Raw genomic sequence first — 26,595 nt, 5'->3', positions numbered from 1 at the left:
CTAAAATATAACTTAATTTCTAAATCTAGATTATGTTACATCACGAAATATTATAAAAGAAAGTCTCTCTGCCACGTCTGCCTGTCTGTCTATACGTGGTAAACAAAAATGACCGAATGGATTTTCCTACAGTTTTTACCAATGGAAAAAGTGATTCATAAGGAAGATTCAGGCGTATACTCGGGAAAAAAATTGATATAATCATATTGAATCATATATAATTTTAGATAATTTTATATGAATTAATAAAGTTTTATATAATAATGTATAACTTTTTATATAAAATTATACATTATATTGTATGACTATATAAAATCTAATATAATTAGCAGGGTGCTTTTTACTTTCGAACATTTTTCTATTCTTAGCCTATATGAAAATTTTATTGTAGACCACAAAAAAAAACAAATTTCCTAAAAATTTGAGCCCTTAATTTCAAAACTAAGGGGTCTGATCGACCTTTAAAGTTTAAAATTTATTTGAATCTAATACTGCCTTAACATCGACAGTTTCAACATCAGAAGATTCTTTCGATACATTTAAAATGTCAAAATTAATTTTGAAATTTAAATTCTTTTAAAATTCACCTAACGCGGCTTTATTTACTAGATGAGCTTTTAATTTTCTAGATTCGGATTCTTCTATAGGTAGAATCCTACAATCATTTGATTCTTGCTTTCGAAATGGAAGTAATCGAGCCCGTAAATAATTTCGTTTTTCACCCATCGCAGTCTCCTTTAAAAGACGGGCTTTTAATTTTGTAGATTTCGAGTTCACTATCGATAAAGTTCTACATTCGCTCGATTCTTGTCTTCAAAACGCAAGTAATCGAGACCGTAAACGATTGTATTTCTCCATTACTGTTAGGAGTTTGGTCTCCGATCCCGGAACATTAAATTCATCGTTCATTGCGAATATTTACTACATATTCTAACGCAAATTATTACAAGCATAATTATTCATGCACATGTCTAATACATTTTATAGCAAAGTGTTAACGTAAGTGATTACTCAAAACATTTCGCTATTTAATAATTTTCCTTTGATAACCGGTGGTCGGCAAATATTTCAATTATGCTAAAAAAAATTACTTGAGATCAACTTTGAGACATGATCGTGGTATAACGATTACGCCTGGGTTTTACAGTACATCGGGGCATACTCTTCGCTAAATCAGTGATGAGAATATCTGTTGATCTCGAAAGAAAAGTAAAAATGACATGAGAAAAAAAAACATAATTTAAACATTAGCCCGCTAAATCCAAACGGTATTTTTTTTTTAAATTATTTATATCATATCATAATAAATATATTTAAATGACTCACGGATTTTTGCAACTTACAATGGCAATAATTTTACAATACAATAAATATTTTATAATAAGAATTATTATCTGACATAGTATTGCGTATAAATTCAAAATGTAACCGAGATATAAATTTAAAAATATCCGTAGCAAAACTTTTTATTTTTAATTACAAAAATTAATAATTTTCAAGAATTAATTTAACCAGAATAATAAAATTCTAAAATTGTAATTATTATTTAAAATTATATCGTTTTTTATAATTCATCCAGGGATCACAAAATAATTAAATAGTTCGAGAAATGAAACAAATTTTTTTACACTATACTCGCAAAAAATTATTTCAAGTCTGTAACAACATTTTTCTAATTTATTGAATTTAAAATTCGTTCTCAGCAAATATTTTAATAATTTATTAAGTATTGAATTAATCACTTTTAACCATTTTGAAAACAAAAATACTTAATCATGCCGGATTAAATAGTTAGCTGTCGATAATGAGTGTGATTGACTCATATTATACATTTGCCGACGGCAAATAGTCACTCGCGTGTAAATGAAAGCGTATTGTTGATTAATAATCTGACTTTTGGTGAGATTCTAATGGTTTGTCTTATCTTAAAGAAATTTAAAAATTATCACTGCATTGAATGATATTCGAATCATCCCTGCATTACATAATAGTCAATTTGAATATAGTAATGATTCAAATTCACCAATAAACTAATAAAATTTTAAAGTCAAAAGTTTACCTGACGTCTCATAATGTTTTTTAATTCACGTTTAACCACAGGTTTACAAATTTCGATGATTTATAAATTTATTTTCATTAACTTTGAATTTTTATTTAATGTTGCTAATAAATGTCGCTTCACAAATATTCAAGTTATAAACGAATTTGAATAATCGTTCAACTCACTTTACCAAAATTCCAAATTACCAAGATCACAAATAAACATACAATTGTAGTTCCACGAAACTTTAAATCGATAATTTACTTTCACTGATAATCAATAACCATCTTAATTACAAAATTTTCTTTTTTAATAATTACAAATAATCAAAGACCATCCTGGTCACAGCTCCACTGTTACGTTTTGGGAAATTACCCCAAATTCATTAAAAATAAAAATAATTTTTAATTATTAACTTTAATCGAGGTTTGGCCTTGTTGCAGTGTCTGTAGACCTCCGGTCAGCCCTGGTCATCGATTATTTTATAAATTATTGATTCATTTAATTTCCGCGATATTAAAATATTTTTGCGACCCAGTCTCCATATTATTTAAGAGGACGCGGGATTTGAATAATTCTGGACAGCTGGTGACAGCACCCAGGACTGCATAAATTATTAGGTCGCCAGTATCAGCGTTCCTAATGTACAGGTGAAACCTTGGGGTGCTAATTGCACCCCAATATAAAGGGTGAATTGATTTAAAATTAATTGTGGAGCTTATTTTATGGAATGCAGAGCAGAGGTTCGAGCTCTAGGAGCTCTCTCCAAAGACTGACTTGTAACAGGGTAAATAAGATTCCCATGACTATTTATTGATATCTAAATTTGAACGTCCGCGGTCAATAACGGGTCCTAATAATAACCCGGTCTATTAAGTTAAGTGATTCAACGTGTACCGGGAGTCGCTAATCAGTGAGACCCGAACATCTGTCCCTCTCCTTGGCTAATGAATTAGTAGAGTTGGGTTTTCGCGGGTAAATCGAAGACCCGAATCGGAGAAGATATAAGTGAGTGCGGAACCAAAAATCGAGAAAGTCAGTCGGGCGATCGAAGGTGGTCGACGCCTAAATTAACATCAGTTAATTATCGAAGTCTACGTCCGCTTCACGTGGGACGAGGTGATACATTTTAAACATTAACTTTGATTATCAGGCCTCCATCGGCCGATAGCTTAATGAATTAATTATATATTATAGTGCGTACTGATTCTTCCCGGGAAAAAATGATTAGATCAGATATGAAAAATGACCGGGTCTGACCAGACCTGGCCAGGCATGTTCAGGTCTCATCAGGTATGTTCATGTCTGTTCATGCCCATCCGGATAAAAAAATTATAGAAAAAAATGGCCCTATATAATTATATATAATTATGTATAGCTATATACAATTATATATAATTATTTCTATGAAAAATAAGAAAAAAAAAAAATTCGGGCTTGTGTAGGATTTGAACCGTAGATATTGCGCTCGAAAGGTTAACCCGCTACCTGTTGACCCAAGAGATTGACTTAAAAAGTGAGTTTCGTATGAACTTCAAGTAATAAAAATCTTATACGTGATAGATTCTTGGTCAACAAAATTTTATATCTCATACATGATAGATTTTCAGTCGACAAAATTTTATATCTAATTTATTAATTATTGATTTATAGTTATATGAAATTATATATAAGTTACATATAATTATAACTACGTTACTCTCTTAAAATGAATCAGTGAAAAGTACTGCAATCAGTGAATATTCACTGCATAAACAGTCCTAAGTATACCTCGGTTTGAATAAGTACAAAAGTACGAATTAATTACAATTAAATACCTAATATCTTTCCTTTGGTCTCGCGTCTATAATTGGTAGTCTCAGGCTCGTCGGCCGTGTCAACCACGCGTCGAGTCTCGTATTCTCAAAAGTCACGCCACTCTTATCCGCCATCTTGTCTGTAACTCTGTGTTATTTATTCAAGGCCTATTGGATATTTAAGTGTACACGAGCCAGCTTGACATCGAAATGGCAGTTTCTGTGTCATCATCTTTACATTTACTCACAACATCAATTTTTGTTTAGAGTTGTAACTCTGAATAAGATTACGGGATAAAATAACCGAATGGGATTTCGGGGAGATTTTGTCGTGGGACCTTTTGTCTGAGGATTAAAAGTCGTGAAACCGACTAAAGATTATGTCCAGGGGACAATAGTACTAAGGGAAATGCGAATTAGCCTCTTATCGACGGCTTTTTAAACTTAGAAATAAAGGTTTAACGTCCGGTGGAAGGTTTTTTTAATTGAAAGTAGAATTTAAGGTTTAACGTTCGGCGGACGGTCTTAAGACGTGTATGGGAGTGTGGAAACGTCCAGGGGACAATTAGTTTGTCATAAGAAAATTAGTTTGCCGAAAGTGTTAGTTTACTATAAGGAAAATTAGTTTGTCATAAGAAATAAAAGGACAAAGAAAGGTGCTTAAATCATAATAATTAAAATTAAATTTTACACACAATTTATTTCAGTCTATTCTAATATTCCTCTCCTCTCTCACAACATAATTTTACAAACGACCCTGATTTATCAATTAACATGATACCATCCGGTTCTAGAAGGCCGAGTCCATCTTTCAGTGGCGCCCTAACATTCGACTATAATATTTAGGCGCGGCCAGACTTGACAAAGCTAAACCCTCTATTATAGACTGTATATCGTTAGAAAAATTTAATAAAGCAACAGAGTTGACAAAATGTTGACGCTGCATCTCAGGTTCCCTGTGAGGTCCAGGTCTCATGCATCGTCACCTGTTCAGACTTCCCGCGAGTAACGCCGACTCTCCCCTGATTGAGAAACCTAATTTGAAATAATTTAAACACGATTCGAAACAATTCAAAGTTAGCAAAGTTGACTATAAATAGAAATGGGGCATTCTACGCCAAATCGGACGATTTTAAGAATTTTAATTTTTAATTTCCTTTATTTTTTTATATTTTTTAGTACTCATCAAAAAATTCATCCTCCTAAATTTTGAGATTTTTTTGATCATTGGTTCAAAAGATATGAAATTTTCAAAAAAACCGCTCTTTTCATGGTTTTTTGCTTATAACTTTTTGAAAAATATTTTAAATAAAAAAACTCAAAGAGTAAAAAAGTTTCGTTATTCCATGGACGTTTAGAAAAAAAATACAAATCATTTTTGAGAAATATTTTTCTGCGTTATTTTTGAGTCTTAAAACTTTAAAGTGGTTTTCTGAAAATCATGCATATTTTGATTTTCCTTAAAATTTGTGTCAATAAACAACTATCTATTCCACAACTTTTTAGGTGGTTTTAGTCGTGGGCCCTCTGTGGCTACTATTTTTTTTTTTCGATTATTGAAAATTAAAAAAATTTTTTTTTCGCTATAAATTATTGTCCGTACTGATTTTTGACACTGTGCCCTTGTTTTTCTTACATATTAAAAATTGATTTCGATATTTTTTTATTCTTAGTAGAGATTTGAAAGCAGTAAGCAAAAGTTAATACTATTTATGAGCAGTTATAATAAATGTTTTGATTTATTGAGAAGCAACTATTTCGAAGCAAAAGAACCATTAGATTTGCTATACAATTCAGCCAAGACCATTATAGGAGTTCTAAAATATCATATAATTATTCGATAAAGTGACGGATTTACATTAACTGAGGAGTACTGTAGTTCATAAAACAATCGTTAATGTAAAATTTTTAAAAGAACACGGAAATAGTTAAAAACATTTGTAATACAGCTTCGTCGCTTTTCCGAATAATTATATGATATTTTTGAGCTCCTGTAAGGGTTTTAGCTAAATTGCATAGCAATCTGATGTTTCTTTTGCTTCGAAATAGTTACTTCTCAATAAATCAAAACATTTATTATAACTGCTCATCAATAGCATTAAATTTTGCTTACTGCTTTTAAATCTCTACTAAGAATAAAAAAATATCGAAATCAATTTTTAATATGTAAGAAAAACAAGTGTATAGTGTCAAAAATCAGTACAGACAAAAATTTATAGCGAAAAAAAAACTTTTTTAATTGTCAATAATCGCAAAAAATAGTAGCCACGGAGGTCCCACGACCGGAACCACCTGAAAAGTTTTGGAATAGATAGTTGTTTGTTGACACAAAATTTAAGGAAAATCAAAATATGCATGGTTTCCAGAAAACGACTTTAAAGTTTTAAAACTCAAAAATAACGCAGAAAAATATTTCTCAAAAATGATTTGTATTTTTTTTTTAAAAGTCCATGGAATAACGAAACTTTTTTACTCTTTGAGTTTTTTTATTTAAAATATTTTTCAAAAAGTTATAAGCAAAAAAACCATGAAAAGAGCAGTTTTTTTGAAAATTCCATATCTTTTGAACCAATGATCAGAAAAATTTCAAAATTTAGGAAGGTGAGTTTTTTGATGAGTACTAAAAAATATAAAAAAATAAACGAAATTGAAAATTAAAATTCTTAAAACCGTCCGATTTAGCGTGGAATGCCCCATATACACTTTAGCATGGATTGAATCATTCCAAATGAGATTTCTGAATCAGGGTTGTCGTAACCGATTTCCGTTACATCGGATAAAATTAATTTATTAAAAATAACTAATTTAATTAAATCGACAAAATATTACGGAAACGTAATAGTTTGTTAAATATCTTCGAATAAATGTTTAATATTCATCAAAATTATCTCAAAAAATTTGCAAAAAATTTTTTTAACTCAAATACTTTCATGTTCAAAAATTAATCGAATTAACCGAGATTTGAATTTTCGCGGGTTAAGTATGACGGCTGCAACGTTGCCGAGTTGCGATTATTGTACCCCACCACACGGAGATGAATTTATAGTAACCGTTCCTGGTACGTTTATGAAATATCATCTCATACGATTATGGTAATGATTACTTGAAATTATGGGATATAGGCCCATACTTCCTTAGGAAAGTTCCCATAAGTGCGGGAACAACATCATTATGGTAACAGTTCCCATATCGCATGTGAAAGAATTATAATAATGATTACCATAATATTGTAACGAATGTGAAACTGATGTTTTAAAGTATTTGAATAGCTAGAAAACAAATGCCTTTTTCTCTTGTTTTTATAGATGCGCGACTAAGTCAGTTAGTCTTATATTGACATCTTAACTGCAAACATCTGTATATCAATAAACTATATATCTCTTTGCTTTACTGCTGTTAATTGTGGTGTTATTCTTTCCAATATAAGTGTGTTACCATTGTAGTGTATAAGTGATATTAATTTAAGATACCAGTCACTACAATTCGGTGTCAGAAGTGGGATAAGTGCGCGTAACTTTCGTGTGTCGTGTGAACTTACAAATATTAAATTAAAATGGAAATATCTGTCAAAATATCGTGATGCAACGGGAAAGACAAAGATTAAAAAGAAAACGATCGTGATTCGTTTGATGTTACTAAAGACGCAAATAATAATAAATTAAAAAATAAATTTAATGATCAATTGAACGAGTTTGGTGAAAAAATTTTTATTCATTTGTGCTTAAGTGCGTGTGTTAATTCAAATAAATTTAGTGATGAATTAAATAAGTTTTATGAATATTAAAGTGCGTGTAGTAATATAAATAAATTCGATGATGAATTAAATAAGTTCTGTGGATATGTGTTATAGTGTTAAAGTTGGCGTAAGAAAATGAATAAATTCGGTGGTGAATTAAATAAGTTTTGTGGATATGTTTTATAATATAGATTTCAAGTGTGTGTAATGATTTAAATGAATTCAGTGATTAATTAAATAGGTTTTGTGAAAATATTTTTCTTAATCGGTGTCAAAGTGCGTATTTGAATTTACTTGTGTGATATACTATATAAAAAAAAAAAAAAAAATTGTAATTAATAAATTAGTGTTGTGAAAATATTTTTATTAATTTATGTCAAAGTGCGGGTATGAGAAATTACGTGTGTAATAAAAATATAAAATAATAGTGATCGAAACATCAAATGCCGGATAATCTTATTATTTTTTTTTTAAAGAAAAAAAACAGTGAAGCCGGAAGAATTTTTTTTTAGCATCATTTGAGGAGTTGGAGTTAAACTTATGGATAATTTAAAATTCGGAAAGGATTATTTGGTGATGTATCATTATTTAATAATAATAATAGTTAAGTAAAATCAAAAATAAAAGAAACGTCATTTTATCAAACACAAATTAACTAGGGATATCGTGATATCCAGCCGCTCTTTTGTTTTGTAACTGATTAACGTGATTAATAAACCGGGTATATTTAATCATTTTGTGTTAAAGATCCATAAATAAAAAAAAAAAATAATTTTTGTATAGATAGTCAATTTGAAAATATTTTTTTACTGTCCTGTCGGGGCTGTGTAATACCTCAAGTATTTTATTGAGTCAATGAATATGAATTTAGACGCATAAATAAGGAATTTTGTAAAACTGATGAGATTACTATCATGATTTGAATTTAAAAAAAAAAAAAAGAAAAGTCAATATTAACAAAAATACTTTAAAATTTTGTTCACTTCAATGCGATTGGGAAGGTCTTTGTGAAATTGAAAATAAATTAAATAACGTAGTTTACAGAATTAGGAAAATACCAAATGGTAAATATAAAATCGTGCATGTAAATGGTCTTGCACCATATTGTGATCAATAAGAAAAATAAAAGAGAAGTCCGATTGGGGCCCTGAACGATCTTGACGTAGACGTTGTAAAGGGTTGCCGGGATTCTGTAGTCAATTAGTAAGACTAGAATATATGTCTTTCAAATTGATAGGATTGAAAGATTTACCTGGACGACTTACTAAAGACTGGTATAGTCCTTGAAAGAAGTCTGGCAGTGGACCCTGAATAGCCACACTGTAGACGTTGCTAATGAGTTCCCGAGATTCTAAAAGAACTCTGGCAGAGAGCTCTGAACGATCTCAGTGGTAACGTCGCTTAAGGGATTCCCGGGATTCTATAAGGACTGGAAATGTTCTGGGTTTGAGTATATTAGCTGAAGGGAAGTCTAGCCGTGGGCCCTGAACGATTAATCGTTGAAAGGGGTCCCCGAGATTCCTCAGTCATTGATCAGAGACTGGATATTTCTTTTGATCTAAGTGAGCTCAATAAGGATCAAAAGTTTGATTCTGAGGACTTATCAATGGCTAAGAGCAACCTGACTGGAACTTTGGGATCCATCCGGAGTTGACATAGTCATCTTCCTTCAGTAGTGTACGATTTCTGGAAGATAGGTGGATGCCCTGGAGAGTTTCCAAGGAGCTTTTAGGGAGAAAAGTGAAATTCGTTGCAACGTGTGTTATTCAGATTCATTTGTATGTTAGCTCAAGATGACATATCGGAGAGTGATCTGAATGAATCGAACGGCAGAACATGAACATTTAAGATCGAAATTATTAAATTGATCATGATAATGAAAGTTTATTAATTAACAACTGACAAATAATAAGATGTAACGATGAAATATATTCAAGTATAAAATCTAATAAAATGTTGGAGATACTCGTTTTGTTTTCTTTATTATGTGCAGATAATATTTCCAATTTCATTGGGGAAGGAGAGAAGAAGTCCATTCCTAGTCCTCCAAGGAGGAGAGGAAGGATTTCCTGTTCCCGTCCCGTACCTGTTCCCATTCCCATTGAGGATCCATTATTCATGAGGAGGGTTACATTTTTAACTTTATTTATTTGATTTGTTGATTAGGAAAATAGAGTCACGCGTATCGATTAACTTCTTAGCAGAATATTTTATTTTTTTTTTTTTATCAATTCTAAGCTCAATTAAATTATAGACTATTTTTTTTTTGTTTTTATTATCTTTGCGTTAGCCTAAAGGGTTGTTTGTTCTGCTATAGTGTTTTTTTCCCTGTAGAGTGATAGATAGGGTGTGCTGGGACCATAGCGGAATCGAACCAAAATTGCAAATGATTTTAATTCCAATTAAGTTCGATTCGCCCAACACAATTTTTATCGGGACGATAATTTATTGAGAAGGGAGTAGTGTAATGAATGTGAAACTGATGTTTTAAAATATTTGAATAGCTAGAAAACAAATGCCTTCTTCTCTTGTTTTTATAGATGCGCGACTAAATCAATTAGTCTTACATTGACATCTTAACAGCAAACATCTGTATATCAATAAACTATATATTTCTTTGTTTTCTTTTACTGCTGTTAATTTTGGTGTTATTATTTCTAATATAAGTGTGTTATCATTGTAGTGCATAAGCAATATTAATTATGAGTTGAAATACTACAATATTATTGCGATCGTTTCCATGATACTATGATAAACGTTACTATAATATTATGGTAATGGTTACCATATATTATGGTAATCATTGCCATATATTATGGTAACCGTTACCATAATATACGGTAACCATTACCATAATATCATAGTAATTGTAAGAAGGACACTTTAATATGCTTCCCTTACTACTAGATAGAACCAAATATTTATTTGTAACGGAGCAAAATTAATTTATCATCAAGGAAAATCGTGATTTTCCACAGATGGTCAGTTACCCGAGCCGTAACTCCGAATGAGTACCCGTTAGAGTTTTTCGACTTGTCGCCGGGTGCGTTAGTTGAAGAAGCTCGGAATTCTGTCCCAAAATTAATTAAGTGAGAAGGCTATTTTCCAGAAGTTGCCGAAAATGACCGAGCTAAAAATATATAACCACAGGACTGTAGCAAAATTGAGGAGAGTCGGTCGAGCTGACAAGCTTAACGGACGTCTATCTGCCGTGAGCCTTATCCAGAAAACCGGAAACCAAGGAAAGACCAAGGGAAGCTAGATAGAAGCTAAGGGTATTATCCGGTGAATAAGTGCAAAATTTAGTGTTAACTTCGTAGTGCTATGCGTAAATTAATTCTCGGCAGGTAAGCCAGAATTAATAAATTAATTAACATCGAGTGTAAAGTTATAAGAAGTGAATAAACCATGGTCTCCAATAGAATAAATTCTCGGCAGGAAAGCCAGAATTTATTATAAATAAATTAATTAATGTTTGCGAAAAATTAATTCTCGGCGGGAGCCAGATGAGCCAGAATTAACTATTGAATTAATTGTTAAAATGAATTCTATAAAATTTTTTTTTATTATTATTACTTTATTGTTAAAATTGGATACAATCCATAATACAATTAGCAGTTAGAGTTTATTATAAATATAAGTAAAGTAAAAATACATATATTTTAATAAATAAAGCAATAGGATTCTTTAAAGTTAAAACAGGCTTTTAGATAGGCAAAGACTCTTTTTGGATCGAGTTGCACGAGTATCCTAAGTTGGTGGCACAGTAGGTCACACAGAGCGATGACTAGGCCCCAAAATTGGGACCTCATATTTGGAAAGAAAGGACAGCGCGTGAGAAAATGCTCCACGCTTTCATTTGCCTGCAGGTGACATAGTGAGCAGGTATTACGTGGGTGCAGTTTGTGTGTATGTCTATCAATCGTAATATGACAGGAGTATATATTAGATAGTCTAAGCTGGATTGGTGGCTTGATAAAGTACAAAGGCATGTTATTGAAGTGCAGCAGTTTAAAAAGTGGAGAAGGCAAAATTAATTGACATGCAGAAGATTGTCTGTAGTGTACAGCGTCAATCTTTCGTAGATGATTGTCGAATTTAGCTAAAATTCCCTTCTTCTTGGCTTTCCAATGGTTGGCGTCTAGGTTATTCAAAAGCTCAGATTCCTGAATGGAGCTCAAAACATCGCTTAGTTGTTGTACCCAATTGTGTCTATTTGAGTTAAAGGTTGTCCTGAGCGCATAGAGATGAAGAAAACAAATCTTGGGTAGCCTAGAATCATTCATTTCCAGCATTTTTATGACCCAATTGATTGCACCTTTGAGGACCACTACGGAGATATGTTGAATGTTTAGCTCAGTCCAAAGAGTATAGCTGGGAGTGCGGTTCCATACCTAAAGAACTTTGAAAATTCGAACTTTTACACTTTGAACTTTGGCAATTTGAACTTTTGTAAATTTGAACTTCAGCGATTTGAACTTTGACGATTTGAATTTACCTTTTTTCTCAGGTTTTGTGTGCGTGTAAATATAAATTATGTAAACCTATACGCTTGAAATAGTATGGTGCTTTTTTTTCAGGGGTTTTGTGTGCGTGGACATATAAAATCTTCAAATTTTCAAATGTTCAAATTTACAAATGTTCAAATTTACAAAACCTGAGAAAAAACGTAAGTTCAAATCGCTGAAGTTCAAATTTACAGAAGTTCAAATTGTCGAAGTTCAAATTGTCAAGCTCAAATTGGTAAAGTTCAATTTTCAAAGTTCATTAGGTCAGTTACCGGGAGTGCAGGCTGGTAGCGAAAAGAGTCTTTTGTGAAACTCTAGATGTGTGGACTCAAGTCGTTCTAAGATATGAAGTCTAAGGCCCCATAGGTGAGCGAGATAAAGCAGCATACTTCTGGACATGCTATTGTAAACTTGGACTTTGCCTGGCCAAGAGTCCGCCTTAAGTTTAGCTAATATACTCAGTGCCGCATTGGTGGCCATTTTAGGCTAATTGGTACCTTGGGGCGCTGCAGCATCACCCTGAAGAGAAGTATTGAAGGTGACGAGAGGGAACGAGATAAATAGGTTTGTTTTTGAAAAGGAATGATTCCTTTCTCTTGCCAGCTCTCCCACCGGAACTTATTCGTAAAATTTTTGTCTTGGATACATTGACGGTTAATTCATTTAGGTCACAGTAGGATTCTAGGGCAACGAGCAACTGTTTCAAAATTATAGGAGTGCGAGCAAGCATCGCTAGGCCATCCACGTATTTCAGAGACAATAAGTCCTTGGAAGCACCAAGATTAAGCCCTTCTAGATTGTTGCCTTTAAGAAAGTCTATTAAGTCTGCTAAAGAAAGGATGAAAATCAAAGGACTTAGAATTTCCAGATTGTCCCTGAGGGTTCAATTTGTTATCGGAAGCCCATTTTTGTATCCTGGTGCAAATGATCTGGGTAAATATTTTCACCACACAATTGATAAGCGCAATGCCCTGATAGTTATTACCAACTACGGCTTAAAACTTGGAAGTGTTTTTGATTGAGGCAAATTTGCTGTGGATGAATTCTACATGTTTTAGCTTTTTTGCTTTGATGCAGGCGAGATACTCCTTTTTTTATAGAGTAATATTCTTTCCAGAGTGGGTCCTCGGAAGGTAGGACTTTGCATGTTCTCAATAGGCTCTGAGTTTCAGATTTCAAGCCGGCACAGTGACTGTCAAACCAAGGCTTTCTGTAATGATACCTCTTAACTGTATTTCTAACCATATTGAAAGCAAAAGCTCCGTTGAGCATAGCTGAGCCTAGAGGTCCGTAAATAGAACCAAGAGCTTCAGTATTAAAATCAGCAGCGACCAGCTGAGAGCATAATAGGTGATTTCTATATTGTTCGGCAAGATGAGGTTGCCAGCGTAGGACGGGCTGAGAAGCAAAGGACTCATGTACTTGGAGAGGTAGTTTAGAGGGCAATATAAGTTCAACCGAAATCGGCAAGTGGTCGGAATTGGTAATTAGAGTGTTGACCCTCATATCCTCCACCAGCTTGACACCTCAACGGTTTACCCAGATGAGATCAGGGGTGCTCTTGCCGATATTACTTAAAAACGTAAATCCTCTTGAAGAGTCTGATAGAGTTATGCTATTGAGCAAGATGAAGCCGAGTTGCTACATATGATTGAGTAAGGTGAGCCCCCGTTTGTTGGTATTATAATCTAAGGATGATCTGCTTTCATAGAGAGTAGTTGAGTCGTATAGGTAGGGGTCAAAAGTCCCCAAATTACCCACCCTGACGTTGAAATCGCCTCCGATAATAATGATATCGTACGTGTGAGAAGCCTGAACCTGGTCTGTCTTGTTGAAGTAGACCCAACAAGGAGGCCAAATTTGCCTCGGGCTTGAAATAAACCGAGACGATGACTATGTAGCGTCCATTTGTGCTGGGAAGAGAAATAATCCATTCGTTGGATTTCACTAGAAACTTGAAGTTATACTCATCCTTAATTAAAGCAAGAAGACCACCGTTTGCTCTGCGTGGGGTGCCAGGAACTTAAGAAGCTGGTACCGAGAATTTGTGCCAATTGTTCAAACTAAGGATGTAAGGTTCCATATTGTGAATCCAGGTTTCGGAGATGCCTATAAATGCCGAATCGAAGAGCTCAACAAAGTCAGATAGATTAGCAGGGCCGTGAGCGTTCCAGAAAGAGAGTATGAGCCTATCCAAGCACGGAATCAGTTTTTTAATATACTTTGCATAAGAGAGGTATTCCTGTCATTTGAAGAAGTGAGGGCATAAGTTGAAGTGTCATTGGACGGACGATTTGAGGCTGGGTTTTCCTTTTTGCGCTTACTAGGTGACAGGGAATTATTGTTAAGATTAAATGAGTATGACGTCCCATCGACAATGATTTTATCCTGTCTAACCGTCTCATTTTTCCCCTCAACTTCCCGCTAAGAAAATCGATGATTTTCAAAAATTGCGGAAAGTTATTGGTTTTACCCCGATTTGTGAAAATCGAAATTCCAACAGATGTCGACGTTTTGAGGTTCTAGGAAGTTATTCTGACTAAATTCAAGATGATATCCGAGTGTATGTATATTTGTATGTACGTATGTATGTAAATAATCTGTAACTTTTGAACGGATGAACCGATTTTGATCGTCGAGGTGTCATTCGACGCAGCTTGTTAAATACTATAAGCACTGAATTTGAGCTTAATCAGTATAGTACGTTCAGAGATATTTCAAAAATAAAATTTTTTCAAAAATGTTTTTCTTGAAGAACTATTAATTCGCTTGAAGGATTGATTCCAAAATCTAATCAGCTAATCAGAATTCAAAAATTTTTTTTTTTTTTAGTTTTTTTTAAATTTCTGAAAAACGACTTGATAAATCAATTTTGAAATTTGATTAGCTCTAGAACTCAATAAAATGCGTCGATTGTCACCTCAACCGTCTCAATCAGTGAATTCGTTCGAGAGATATCGTTGTAGAAAAACCGGTAAAAAACGCTATTTTTCGAAAACGAAGGCATACAAAAGCTCGAAGAGCTCGAAAATGTATTCTCACTAATGATGTCGAGCTCAAGGAGCTCGAAAACGACAGGAAGTTTTGGGGCTGGCCCGCAGAGTCAACTGACAGACTGATTTTTTTCTTCATGATCGTGGCTTTACTCCAATGGTTATTAAAAGTGACTTTAATTCGGTATCTGATTTACCAATACGTTCAGCATAGAGAATACAATTTTTGAAGTTCAAATTGTCCTCTAGGAATTTGTTTGTTTTCGTAAAGGTATCCTTGTTGTCGTTGGTAAGACCCCGAATGACAATGTTATTGCGACGAATATGCCTTTCAATTTTGTCAATACAAGAATAGACGAATTTATCCTTAAGAATCGATACTGCAGCAGCGGGAGCGTTAGATAAGAGCTTGGCTGTCAGCCAACGATTCTCTTGATCTTTTAAGCAAGGCCTTTTTGAAGAAATCCGGTAGAGATAAAGTTTAAGTAGAGGGCAGTCTGGATAAACGCTCAAAATTGCGTGGTCGACCTTTGGACTTAGTTCTTCCCTTTTCCGGTATGTGAGGACTCCAAGTTTTGGTCTGGTAGCAGTTAAAATCTGAGGCTTCTGGATTTAAGTTTGAATTTAAATGCGAATTCTTGTCAACTAGAGGGACCAGACCTACAGCGACATCTGGGTCTGATAATTATATCTGGATCGTAGTGACTGATACGGAGATGTCATTGCAATCTTCTTCTGGCACCAAACCCTCGAACATAATAACAATAGTAACTCCTTACTTAACCTCTTCAGATCCGATGCTGACTTTTATTAAAAGGAGAGCACGAAAACTAGAGCACGGCAAAGACAGATTATTATATTCAGAGAAAGCCTTCGAAATGAGGATTACAGCGATGTAACATAGTATTTTTAATGCTTCGGAAGTCAAAAGTTCGACACTACAGTGAATACTTGAAAAAAAAAAAAAACCCGTTAGGAGTACAGTAGCGCCACTAATAAACTCTTTCAAAATTCTATAAAATTTAATTCTCGGAAGGGAATCGAGAATTAATTAATAATTTAATTTAGTATAATAAGAACTTAGAAATTAATTATGAATTATAAGAAAATTTCATTAAAGAAATTGGTCAAGTAAAAGTTATGGAAATTGAGTTTGCATAATAAGTGCGTGGAACAATGATGAAGAACAGAATATGAGTCTAAAGTCCAAGTCGGAGTCCAAAGTACAATCATCGGCTTCACGTAAGTTTCCACAGTACAATAAATCCAAAGGAAAATTTATGTGAAATTAAACGTGTTGATAATTTAACGTATAGAATAAAAATATAATTTAATAGTGGAAAATTAATAATAAATCAATGTAGTCGGTTAATAAAGTAAAAAATGTGTAAAAGAAAAATTGAGTATCTCGTAAAACGCGTGTGTGTGTGTGTGTGTGTGTGTGTGTGTGTGTGTGTGTGTGTGTGTGTGTGTGTGTGTGTGTATGTGTGTGTGTGTGTGTAAGAAAAGATAATTCCAAGGGAATTAATTTTAAAAATGAAGTTTTAAATAGAAATCCAGGGGATGAAGCAGGTGGCCAATAATTGTAAAATTCCAGGGGACTAAGTAGGTTGTAAGGATAAAAAGTCTGGTGGACAGTAATATTATAAATAAATTATAATTAGAAGTGAAGTAAAAACCCGGTGGGTGTAATTGTTATGTGATAAATAAAATTTACTAATTATATTAGTTAAAAATTGTGTTAATTAAATTTAATTCCTCATCCTTCCTCACTCTTGTAAGATTCAACGACCCTGATTTTCGAAATTTACATCTCCGGTTCTGGAAGGCCGAGTCTTATCTTCCAGTGGCGCCCTTCTTAAGATCAATTAATAGAGGGGCCAAAGCTTGGCAAGACTAAAATATGCCCTGTTACATATTAAACAATTAAACATTATTAAACCCGACGACTAATCGTATAATACGGACAGTTAATAATTAGTGATATAATAAGGGTAAGGGTGAGAATAGTTAAATGACGTCCCATTGGGTCTTCTCGGAGGGCCCCGTCGGAATGCCTTGTCTTCGTCCACCTCAATGTCCATTTTACCCTTCTCTAGTGGGGTCGAACCTTGTCACAAGCTGGGGGTAGCTGCTGATGTGAGAGGCTACAGGCCTCAAGATGCTTACTGAGCAAAAAGTCTCGGTATTCAGGACAGAGTAGCTGACATAACCATTACCATAATGTTATGGTAACGGTTACCATAATATCATGGTAACGATTACACAGGTGCTCAAAAAAAGAAAGTGGTCTGTGCTGGGTGTTCGACGAAGATCTTCTGACGTATTTTTTACCGTTGAATACGAATCTGAAGTCAAAATTGGGGGTCAAACTGCAAAAAACGGGGAAAACAAAAAAAGTCGATAAAATGCATTATCTAATAGTATTTTCAGTATGTTATAATCAAATTGCAGTTTCTGCTTTGTTTCTCTCTGTAGCATTCATCAGAGATTCGCAAGTATGTTTATTTGTCTTTGGTATAAAATAAAACGTCAGGACATTGAATCGGTACATTTACCGGCAAAAACCTACTACCTCAGAGTGTTTGTACTACGATGACAACTGACCTTTAACGGGATGTGTAGAATGATTTGCTAGTCAATATTTCGTGGTATCGAAGCCAACGAAGGTACGCTGTTTTGCAGAGAAGCGTTAGAATATGATAATGATGCCGTAGTGTATCCGACGACGAGTTGACATTGTCCTCGTAAACGTCGGAAAGCCCTTATACTTAGGCCTGGAAAGGTATAAGGGTTATCACCCCTAACGCGGCTGACTCACTTGCGATCAGGCCCGGTATTCTAGCGTGCGGGGTTTGTTTATTTTGTTGGATTGTAATGCTTCTTCTACTCAGAATTTAGTTGGATCTTCTAGTACTCATGACGATCATGAATGTTCTAAGAATCCTAATCTCTTTTGCTACGCTTGTACAAAATATATTGGTATGAAAAATACAAAGAAACTCACAGATAGGTTTGTGACTTTGTATAAAAAGTGTTTCAATATGGAAGTTTCTTTCAATTTAAAAAATTAGATACCTAATGTATTTTGTGGTTCATGCTATAGTATGGTTAACCGATTTGAGAAGCACAAGAACAAGGAGAAACTTAAATTTAAAACTCTAGCTATATGGAAGAAGCCTCTCGTTGCCAAGTGATTGCTACTTTCGCATGACAAAAGTTGAGACTGCGGGCCGAATCCATAAGGACTAAATTTCGTATTCTTCTGTATCAGGTCTGCAACAACCAGTTGCAAACTTTATAGAAGGTTCAGATGATAATGCGTCACAAGAAAGCCGGACCAGTGGATTCGATACACTGGAAGTCGACGTCGATCCTGAGAATGTAGCTCTTAATGACGAAGAGTCTGCTACTGGCAGTGAATTCGATTCCAGTGAACCTGATGAAAAAGTTCCTTCGAGCAGTGAAAAAGAGTACAGGCTGATCGGTGAATAGAAAAAGCCAGAAAAATACGGCCAAACACATCTAAATGATATATTTAGAGAAGGTAAACTCTAAAAAGAAGCGGCTGAAGTATTGGCGTTGAGTATGAAAAGGAGAAATCTTCTGACAAAAGGTACTAAAGTTTCATTTTATCAGAATCGAGAGGAGGATTTCCGTAAATATTTCGAAAAAGAGGAAGATCTGCTTTGTTACATTGATATGGAAGGTCTTGTGGATGAATAAAAGCCAAATTTATATAAACCTGAAGTTTGGCGGTTATTCATTGACTCGTCTTAAGGCAGTTTTTCTTCACAACACCACAAGTTTTCTCTTTTACCTTTAGCTCACTCAACTGTACTTATCATGCAAAAAAAATTATTAGATTCTAGATTTTATCGGGTTTTTTATTTTTCTCCGTTTTTTGCAATGTGGACCCCAATTTTGACTTCAGATTCGTATTCAGTGGTAAAAAATACGTCGGAAAATCTTTGTCGAACACCCAGTACAGACCACTTTTTTTTTTGTGGATCTGTGTTACTATAATATTATAGTAATGATAACTACAATATATATGGGTGCCGTTTCTATAATTAACATTTCAAAAAAACCGGTTACCATGCATTATGGGAACCATTCCCATAATATATTGTAATTGTTACCATAAATTTCTCTCCGTGTACACGTTAAGTATTTTAAAATTATTTATATTTTAAAAATCAATATTTTTTAAACAAATCGGTCAAGAAATTCAGAGGTTTTTTCAAAAAATTTCTAATTTTTTCATTTAACAGTGAAAAATCTTTAAAAAAATGGTAAGAACCGTTTTCAAGATATTCAGGAAACTATATGTTTTTTTTTATACTTGGTAGATCTCCAGCATGTTGATTATGCACTGTTTGATTGTTAATATCTTGTCTTACAATTAGTGAAAAAATTTCGTTTTTTTTTTTCATTAAATATTAGATATTTTTGTTAATCTCATGTTTTAATTTTATCGCATTCCTAAAAGAAGTTGTTTTGCTAGTGAACTACCTTAAGGTGAACTTTGTACTGTTCAAGTGGTCGATACTACATTTTAAATAAACACACAACTATCCATAATTTTTTGAAAATCAATTTATTTTACCACACGTGTGCTTATATATTAATTTAAAAAATTAAGTACCCTAAATCATATATTTGCATTAAAACAATTGCAGATCAGAACAAACACATTATAGTACATTATGTCATGATATATCCGGGGAAAATTATATAAAATGTTGTTTTTCAACTCTTCGTCATCGATATTTTTCAAACTAATTGACGGATTTTGATGTTTAATGTTACAATCAACGTGTTTCATTCAGTTTTCAAGTTATCTATATTTTGGAAGTTGTTAGTGCAGTCGTTTGAAAGATGTTCGTGAAAAACCATTATTTATCATTTCTTTCTCCAACGATATTTTTCGAACGACTTAAGCGATTGAGATGGTTGAGTCAGAAATTAACGCATTTTATTGAGTTTTAGAGCTGATAAAAATTTTAAATCAATCGATTCAATTTTTTCGAAGATATTCGAAAAAAAAAAACGTTTTTTACCATTTTTTCCTCCAAAGATTATTCAAAAAAATTCGAAGATCATTTGGAAAACTCAAAATTATACTTAGTTATTTAAATCTCATAAGAATTATTCTATTTTGTTTAGAATGTTTTAGATTGTTCTGGATATTCGTTAACATTCTGTAAAATTATAATATTTATGCAAATGTTTGAAATTAGTTCAAACTTATTTCATCGGTCTAGAGCGCGCTGGATTGTTTCTAAAAATTTTGGGACTATTCCAGAAAATTCTACAGTATATTATTCAAAAGTTATTAATAACACGAATATTATCCGAACAACCAGATCAAGAATCATTCTAGGACGATAAGAATTAATTTTGAGGGGCGTCCCTCATTAAAAGAAACGATTTGAAACGATTAGAAAAAAAAAATTTTTAAATACATTTTAATGCTTTTGAATACTTTAAATACTTTTGAATCGCCCTTCTTATGGGCATTTAACATTGCAAATCGTTTTGAATCGTTTCTTTTGATCAGCGATTTGACCTTCAAATATTTTAGAATTTATCAAATTGTTTTCGAAATTTTTAGAACAGTCTAGAAAATTAAAAAAGACCATTCGGCAAACGAACTGAAAGGTAAATTTCTCACTTAATCTATCGAATAAGTTAATTTCGTACATGAATATCTTGTCATACATGTTAGTGTGTAGTCATGGTATGAAATTCCTCGGCGGACTTCAAATAATTCATTTGACAAAACATTGTGTAGATAATATACCAATCTAAACTTTTCGCAAATAAAGTATTGCTATATTCATAGTCTACAATGTTTATTTAATTTTTAGATGGTTACTATCACCTAACGTTATTGCTATTAAGAAAATATTATCTTTCAGTGCCAACAAATTAAAAGATTATATTATTAGCGACAAGAAAAATTTAATGGAAATAGATATTAATGTGTAGTGCATAAGTTATTAAGACTTAAGACCATAAAAGATGCATGTTTCTATATTAAAAAAAAATTTTCGATGCTGTGAAAGTATCATTAAACAGTAAAAATGTCAATCATAGAGCGTACAGGTACATTTGAAACATCATTAGTGATAAAAGAGATACTTTTAAAATAGCTGTGAAATTAAAAGGTTATTTTGTTCACAACAAAATACAACTGACGAAATTGGATTATAATGGGAAATGCTTAAGTTATGTAGAATAAAATCCATATTTTCAACATTTTTTGATTCTATGAAAATTTTTAAAGCGATCAAATTATTGGAAGAAATGGTCAAATCATAAAGTTTAAGGTCATGAATTAAAGCTTATCAGATAAGCTTTCAGATACTTTTTACGGAAGTTGTCTATGAGTATTAATTTTAAAATTGAGTGAACATGAAAGTAGATAAAAACTAATTTTCTTGAAAAATCGTGGAAATTTCAACAGCCATAACTTCTAACCTAATCCACCGATTTAGCCTATCTTCGAACTTAACCGTGATAATCGCCCATAGAATGAGTGTGAAAAATTTCATCAAGATCTGATAAGAATTGTAGCCGCAGTCGTGTCCTCAAAACTTGATTATATATCATATATATATATATATATATATATATATATATATATATATATATATATATATATATATAAATTTTTCAACGAATGGTATTTTTGATCTCCATTCAACTAATTATGATAGGTTATGACAAAATTCCTTGAAAAATCGACCATGAGGACAAATACAATACCTAGATTTTTAAAAAAGTCTACCTAAAAAACCGATCATAAAGCACCCTCAGCGCTTTCATGCTGGAAGTGTGCAATACATAAATAAGTACACTACTAAAAAATAACCCAGCGAAGCGGGTGTTCACAGTTAGTCTATGTAAAAAAACAAAATTCATTTAATTTGGTGTATTATTTATGTAGGACGTATCAATTCGATCATTTGAGTTGAGTAATGACATGAATTGTACATACACGTGTATAGCAGACCAGAGAGGCAGACGACAATCTAGCAATATCAAAAGCTAAGCAACATTGACGTGGGATATTAGTTGGATAGGTGACCCCTTAGTGAAATGGCAGTTAACCGATAGATAATGTACTTTTTTTTTAATTTAAATATCACTGCAGTCATGACATTCATATCAATACAGACAATAAATCCTACTTTAATCACTTTATTAATAATTTACAGATATTTTAAATAAGATTTTGTGAATTACTGTATTCGTTCATTTATGATTATATATAATTATATATAGCTCTATATAATTGAGTGAGGTTATTTTTTATAAATAATTATACATAATTTTTTTTACCCGGAAAATAGTAGTTGTTAATTTATTAATAGATCTATATTATTTAAATAACCAAGAATGAAAAATATAATGGTTTTTATTGCAACAACTTTCTTTGTTGAGGTAAGCTGATTGTGACAACGATAACAAGGTATTCAAAGGTTTTGGTATATTCTCAGCTTACTAAACATAGAAGAAGTTCTTGGCAACTTTAAATTAGTCTATCTTTGTCGACACTATACATATATATATATATATATATATATATATATATATATATATATATATATATATATATATTAATGTATCTATTTGAAGGGTCATAATGTCGAGACCAGCAGAGCAACGCTCAACCTTTTCAGTACAGACATCTTGGCTCCAGAGCCAAAGCAAACTCACTAGATTTTTTTTTAAATGGAAAAAAGCATGTTATATTTTTTTTTTCTATTTAGAGATTCTGTAACTTGAAAGCTTGTCTCATTTATTATCTTCCAGTGGAAACGTTAAATAAAAGAACTTGTAGAACGAGTCAAGGGTAACAAAAAAATAGTCGCATTTATTGTACTTATAAATATTCGTGCGCTATTGCTACTTTTATTTATAAACAACATCATCTAATGAATAAAAGAAAAACTTTAAGTATCCCTATGTACAATTACTATAATGGAACAAATGTATGATTATATTTTACTACAAATAATAAATTTTCAAACGATGCGGCTCAAAAAGTTAAAAATTTTGAACTCTAAGATCACTTGAAAATATCTGGAGTTTTTCATACTTGGGAACTTTTAAACATTTAGAACTGTTTTTAAAAATGTATATTTTATGGTCTCATTTTAAAGGGATCAATTATTCTTAGTTTTTCGGTAAAAATTTTCAAAATAAAAAAAAAGACGATTTTTTAATATTTTCAAATTTTTAGGGCACCTTCGAAATTTATTAAATCAATCTGTTTTTTAGGAAGAATTCTAAAATATCGTAAAATTGCAAAATCTTAATACAAGATTGGAAAAAAAAACTGGTCGGATTTTTCGAGTCATCCTTATCTATAGGGGAGGAGAGGGCAAAGTAGGCCCCTCTAAATTTTCTATGAGATGGATTTATCAAAAATTGATAAGACATTTCTTGTAGAACGTTTAATTTCCTACAAAAATACATCCTGAACTCATCTGTACAATGAGCCATTGCCAGAGTATAAAATTCCAAAATTAAAATTTTCTTCCCATATTATTTAAATGGGAAAACAAAAATCACGAAGAGGCACCACTTAATATTAACATTCAGAGCTCAAACTTTACCAGAATGTTTTTTTCATCGATAACGATATTTTCACGGTAAATAAAGAAAAAGTAATTAGTTTTTTTTTGCCCACCCTAATATATATATATATATGGTGGTTCGGCTTCACTCCGCAAGATGGCATTCACAACTCGCGTCTCTCGCAATACCTCGTCCCTATGCCTGTTTCAATATATAACATTTCCAACGTGTAACTTCCAACACGGCGTCTTAGGTGGGGTATACGATAGACACAACTAACTGAGGAGTCTCAGCTATCATATACTTAGACGAAACGCCTCTCACCCCACAAATACCTTTTTCCATCTTTCCTCTTCTCATTATCACTCACAACGTTTCACTCTTTGGTAGTTGGCGACTCAAGCAGTGATTATTACAATCTAAACCTAAAGTATCATCGAAAAATATATATATATATATATATATGTAAACTTTTTTTTGTCTTTTTTTTAGCATGGGAGTAAAATTTGTATTTTATAAAAAAAAAAAAATTTTTCAAGAAAAAAAAAATTTTTTTTGTCTACAATCGTGAAAAACATCTAATAATTGTCGAATGTGATTTTTTTTTCTCCGCTTCCAGTTTAATTTAAAAGAAAATGCTGTTTATTTTTGGATTTTTAACTTGAACTACAGAAATAATAGAAAAAATTTTTTTTAAACTTCTGACTCTCACTTTTTCGGGGGGACACCTACAGATACTAAAACATCATTTTTATATTTTTTACTATCACTTGTTCTACTAACCCTTCCCCTACTATATTCCGTTCAATTTGATCTATAACATTTGCTTATGTATTCACTGAAAACAATGTATTTCGATGATCATTATCACGCATTTTGTGTTACCGTCAATGACAAAATAAATTTTGTTAAGAATATAAGTTCCATGTCGAATTTGGTACAATGTATGTTAGTAAAAAAAATCATTTATATTTTGTAGCCATTCGGCACTTAGTTTAATATTTTGGTGATTCTAATAAAAATTTTAGTTACCTTTGAATGAAATTAAAACTTGTTGACATGTCATTTATACTTTAGTTGCAGGCTCCAAAAACTGCGTTTTCGGCAAATGTAATATCAGTAACGATTACTGATTTTTCGGTAACGATTACCGATTAAAATCAGTAAAGATTACTGATTCGAAATCGGTAGCTGCTACCGAAAAAAAATCGGTAACCTCTACCGATTATTTTTTTTAGTGTACTAAATTTTATCATACACTGTAAAAAAACACCGGGGTAAGTCCAAGCGGTGTAGGTGTTAAAATTGGCGGTGTTAAATTTCAACACCGAAATCTGTGTGAAAATAACATCGCCACTGGTGTAAATACTCTGCACCGGTGTTGAAAAAAATTCCCCGGTGTTAAAATAACGCCGCTGCTGGTGTAGATATTCTTTACTGGTAATAATATACTTTACTTTGTGAATATTTTTACTAACTCGATCAGTATGCTTGTTAATAAATGATATTTTTTATTTATTTTCATAAAGAACTGACATTTTTTGTGTTTTATAATCTTTAAAGTTAATACTCCAAGCAGACGCAGTTAACCTCGCTTTGACATCGGTATTACTCCGCTTTTACACAGGTTTAACACCGGTTTTTAACACCGCCAAATTACGCCTTCTACACCGGTGTAAATTCATTTTAATACCAGGTGGAGTTAAAATGAGTCGATTTTTAAAGCCGCTCTTTCTACAGTGTAGATTTATTATTTTCGTGGATTCGTAAAAAAGTACAGATAATGGCTCACAGAAATTTATAATACGCAAGTAGTTTTCAACATTGCTGTTACCATTACTTTCTTATACTTTTTTTTCATATTTATTGAAATCAATTATTTTATAATAAATAGATCGTGAAATTTTTTATGCAACCTAGTTCTAACAGTTAATAATACAGAATATTAAAAATTATTGATTTAACTTTAAATATATTCACTAAAAATAATTATAAACTCTTACACAGAAAAATAAAATTTTTATCTATCAAATTATAAAATACATATAAGCATAAATATATTTATGTATAAATATGTATATGGTAAGTTTTAAGTAATCAAATAAAGTGATGCAACTTTTTTCAGTAACTCAACGTCAAAATCAATAAAAAACTGAGTAAATAGAAAAGTTGTCGTGGCTTTTCACTGTAGTGTACAACAGGTTTCGCTCACATAGCTTTTTTTCGCTATATATATATACAATGGTGGTAGTAGTAACGGTGCCGTCAGTTATTAGATCAAGCAACTTTTTATCGGTAACCGAGGGTAAGTGAAAAGTTCTACGTTTAGTCGGGCAAGAAGAAGAGGAATAAAGGGAATGAGTGAAAAAGTCGAGAGAGGATGCGCTTAGATCGCTCGAGTTGCAAGCCAAAAAGAGAGTAGTCGGGAACTGTAAAGCTCTACGCTGTTTACTTTGGCAACTGGATCTAAATTTCTGTTTATAACTGCTGCAACTCCTACGACCGCTTTAAAAGATTATTTTCGCCCCTCATCCGCTCTTGTCTTTCGCATCACTTTATATCCATTTATATATATATATATATATATATATATATATATATATATACTCTTATTCCCCTCAATCCTTTTACATACACTAGCTTTTTTATATTTTTTATTAATTTTTTTTAATTTCCCGCTCTGGAAATTAAAGATTTTTTATACAAAAGAAACTTTATCGTGATTAGTTTAAAAATTCATTTCAGATTTCTTTCTTTTTTACTCAGTGACTTATTCATAATTTTCATGATAAAATTTAAGCAATTCCTTTTCTTTATTATTTAAATTATGCAAGGTATTAATTAATTTTTTTATCACTTAATTAAAACGAATTTTATTAATTTTTTTTTTTTTGTTTTCGTGATTTAATTAACTTTTAATAATTATTTC

General features: G+C 32.2%; 1 protein-coding gene across 1 annotated transcript in view; it reads right to left on the bottom strand.

Moving 5' to 3' along the window:
- LOC103572227 (hemicentin-2) overlaps window positions 1-26,595 on the bottom strand; it is a 263,857-nt gene that overhangs the window by 211,456 nt on the left and 25,806 nt on the right. The gene's annotated exons all lie outside the window — the stretch shown is intronic.

Source organism: Microplitis demolitor, chromosome 8, assembly GCF_026212275.2.
Source record: "Microplitis demolitor isolate Queensland-Clemson2020A chromosome 8, iyMicDemo2.1a, whole genome shotgun sequence".
Lineage (NCBI taxonomy): Eukaryota > Metazoa > Arthropoda > Insecta > Hymenoptera > Braconidae > Microplitis > Microplitis demolitor.
Note: the sequence above shows the minus strand (reverse complement) of the source record. Positions and strands in the feature narration are given on the sequence as shown.